This window comes from Echinops telfairi, unplaced genomic scaffold (assembly GCF_000313985.2).
Source record: "Echinops telfairi isolate 266 unplaced genomic scaffold, ASM31398v2 ScPeMD7_7469;HRSCAF=8507_1, whole genome shotgun sequence".
Lineage (NCBI taxonomy): Eukaryota > Metazoa > Chordata > Mammalia > Afrosoricida > Tenrecidae > Echinops > Echinops telfairi.
The window spans coordinates 123,150,816-123,154,902 of record NW_022111373.1 but is presented as its reverse complement, the minus strand read 5'-3'; the positions used below and the strand labels follow the sequence as shown (position 1 = coordinate 123,154,902).

The 4,087-nt window shown below is 35.2% G+C and overlaps 1 pseudogene; it reads left to right on the top strand.

Annotated features, from left to right (window-relative positions):
- Positions 1-778: 778 nt before the first annotated feature.
- On the top strand, positions 779-918 carry LOC115873918 (annotated as a pseudogene).
- The last annotated feature ends 3,169 nt before the right edge of the window (positions 919-4,087 follow it).

Sequence of the window (4,087 nt, the reverse complement as noted above, 5' to 3'; positions counted from 1 at the left end):
ATATTTTACATAGCACCCCTGAAGCCTGGTGTGCAACAGGACTCCAATTCTGGATTATTTTATTATTTGTTTATATACACATACACATAAATGTACATAAATACATATGCATTTTTAACACAAATGAACAGCATATATCAAACTGAAAAGTGTAATTTTATAATTGTTATCTATATCAATTTGTCCTTTCTGGATTGAGCACATAAAGAAGCATAGTTCAGTATTAATCAGTACAATCCAGAGGAAAATCATACACATGCATTATTGCTGGTGCAGAGAGATAATCCCATTTTCCAGGTACAAGCTCAGCCACCAAACATCTGTTATTGGAGGCAAGCATGTTTTTAAGAAATTGAACAGGTTTCAGTTGAGCTTATAGACCTAATATGAGATAAAATGAAATTCCTGGATATCTAATTTGAAAAGCGAAAAATAGCCAATTTAATAAAAGCAAAAAAAAAGAATCACAACAGTCTAATTTGCTATGAAACATGTGAACAATACAAAATCCAGCCATCCTTTGTTCCCTTGTGCTGTGATACCCTGAGAAGGGGGCTGAATGAATGGCAGCTAACAATCATAGTTATCATTGACAGACAGCTTGTACTTTGAAAAGAATATCAAAGCAATTAAAAAAACCCAGAGTTCTACTATTTTTAATTTTCATCCATCATTGAGATAACCTGTGTAAAACAGAAAAATTTGGTTATTAACAAAGATATTTTAGCAATTTGTTGTTTACGTTGAAGCACTAATACTACTGTTGCCACTCTGTATCTTCTCATTTTATGGGAAAAAATGTTGTACGAAAACCAACAAAAGTTAAGAGGCTAACACAGAAGGGTAAAGCAAATCTGCATACAACCCAGAGAAGAGGTCAGTAGAACTTCTCTTGGGATCCTGTCTGGAGTCACAGCTGAAAAAAAAAAAAAAAAGAAAGAAAAGAAAACCAACAAAAGAATATACAATATTTAAATACTTATTTTTACACAGTCAATCAATATTTTAAATAATTATAAAGAGAAATGATCCCCTGTTGTTTGGTGGAGCAAACATTGAACACAAGGCCATTTACCCAGCTGTTGGCAATTTGGACCCACTCAGCAGCTCAGAGAGAGTGTACTGTTGATATTAAAGACCAGAAACATCGATGAACCTGGGCAGGGGATGGGCTTGAAGATACACATGTGGTAAATTGGGTAAAGAGAAAGGCAAGAAATGGAAAGAGGGAAGCTAAGGGAGAAGAATGATGGAGGCAGGGGAAAACACTGCAGGGTTTGCAAGAGTTAAAGACAATGGAGGCAAATATGGTTATTTGCAAAACCTATAAGACTGGGTACCTACTATTAATGGCTTGGATAAATACATAGTGCAAACAAGTAAGAGAGAGACAGTGATAGTTTATTTACAATTATGTATATAGGAATGCGGGAGCATATTTGTATTTATTGGTTTACTTTTGCAGCAAATCCATCTATTTAAGCGGTAGAGCACATGGTACAGTATTAAGAAGACTTCTTAAACTTAACCTTGCAGGAATGAGTCGTTGGTCCTGGGGATCAAGACCACAGTCTCAGTGGACACCAAGGTTAGTTGGCATAACAGTTCACACAAAGACAATGCTATATATCCCAATTTGGTGAGAAGCAATTGGGGCTTTGAAATCTGTAAACAGTTTTCTAAAGCACAAGTCTTCTATGGGGGCGTGTATCGATAATTCCTCCTCACACGGAGAGAATGGCGATAAACATCAACGCACACAGACGCATTTAGTCCAATGGATCGTGCTAACCTCCGTCCCCACAAGCCCGAGACCAAAAGAACTAGCTGATGCTCAGCAACCACAGAAGGTCCTGGAGAAAGTGGGATAAAAGTTTTGAATAAAACTCAAAGTCATAAAACAGAATAGGCTTGCTGATCAGATTAAGACTGATAGGACCGATCCTTCAGGTCTGGAACAGCACTGAAGTCTGCTGCAGAATAGGCAGGCACTTAAGATCAAAAAGGCAACATTTGTCCAAAGACTGAGCTGAGAGGTTTAAGAAGGAAGAAGAAATGGAAGCAGGGAAAAACAAAACGTAAGCGGGAAAAGCATGGATGGAATTGCAATGCACAAGTTGGAAAAATGTGTATGAATTATGGAATGGAAAACTAAGGCCTGCTCTGTAAACCTTCACTGAGTTCACAATACAAATTTTAGAATAATAAAGTCGTCAATCTGTAAATCATAAGCTGTACCATATTAATATTTTTAACAAAAATGGCAGGATTTTAGAATAATAAATACATTGAATAATACATTTTGTGGTTAGTTTATTTATTTTTAAAAATTGGGAGTTAGATATGCTTATTTAGATAAATAAATTTAAATAATGAACTTATATTTTCTGAAAGAATACATCAGAAATAAAACCAAACTCACTGGCCTTACGATACTGTCAAACCCTAGTGACTCTATCGGACAGAGGAGTGTGTGTGTGAGTTTCTGAGTCTGTTAACTCTTCACAGGAGTAGAAAACCCAACTTTCTCCTGCAGGGCAGCTGGTGGTTTCGAACTACTGATCTTAAAATTAGCAGCCCAATGCATAACCGCTATGACACCAGAGCTCAACAACACAATAATAATGAAAAAGATTGAAATATAACATACTCATATTCTCATTATAAAGTGAAGATAATTTTCCCATTATCAACGATGTCTTCAGTGAGAACCTTTTGAACCTCACACAGCAACTTTGCCGAACTTTTACACTATTGATGTTTTCGTTACCCTGTACACATGCACATGACTGTATTCTCTTGCTTTATAGTTGTCATCCATTTCAAAATATCTTCTTTCTCTCCTGTCATAGAGCCTGCAGCTGGTTTGCATCTTCTTGTAAATTATATTCTCAAGAACATTTGGAGCATCCACTTTGGCTTCTGTTGAACCAAAATCAACTATTCGGTGTTGTCTTGACTGTGTTGTTAGCCATATGTTGGTTCTAAACAAAAACTACAGGTGAAATCTCAGTTCAGGAGTATTAAATTCAGGAATATTAACAAAGAACACTTCAAACTTATAAGAGAATGCCCAGTCCTAGATAGTAGTTCATAGTGTCTGCAACCTGTTCTTTTAGATATAAATTCTTGGTAAAAAAATTTTGATGAATAAAAAGGAAGAAATAATATACACATAAACAAAAAATAATTTAAAACAATATGAAAGAAAACTCTATTGCATCATTCTGTTCTATTAAATGGGCTTTCTTTTGTGAATAAGGTTATTCGCACAATTTACATGAGACTATCTACATAATCTATGGAGGGAAACAGGGCCATGTGCTTTTCTTTGCTGTCACCTTAGCAGAAGCACAGTCCCGGGCATTTTGTTCCAAGGAAATGGTGGTTGATTTTAACCACCAACCTCTATGTATTAGTGGAGAGCAAACTATTTGTGTCAACCTGGGTAATTACACGTTTCTCAGACACTTTATAATAATAGAATAGGTAGAGTTTCCCTCAATGGTGAAAAAGTGCTGAATAACATTGCTTGTTCTTTACCGGAAAGTTGTGAAAGATCTAGTTTAACATATCTGGATTGTCTGAAGAGTTGTGTGCTAGTTATCACGTTCGGTATCTATGCAAATTTCTATGAGCAGATGTCTGCAAATTAGTTAACTGCTATTCAATATGATTATTCACAAGTTCAGAATATGTTTTGTGACTATAATCCAGCATAAATGTCTCAGATAGCTTATAGCTGTGATCTTTGCATGCTGATGTTAGATACAACAGCCTTTGGCATGAGACATCTGGAGCTGTATTTCATTGTTTTTGACTAATGGGTTGTTTCGATGGCTTGTAACTGTTCACATATTTTAAGCAGTTCAGAAGCATTTGTGGGCACACATATAGAACGGTAGAATAGGATATATCCAATATAATGTATACATACATATATAATATAATGCATATATAATTCTTTTGAAATTAGTAAGAAATCAAACATTCAAATATATTTCAGTTGTGGCATTTATATAATAACCTGGTAAGAAATAATTTATAAGAGGGAAAAATATCTATTGCAAAACTCTAAAATATAAAC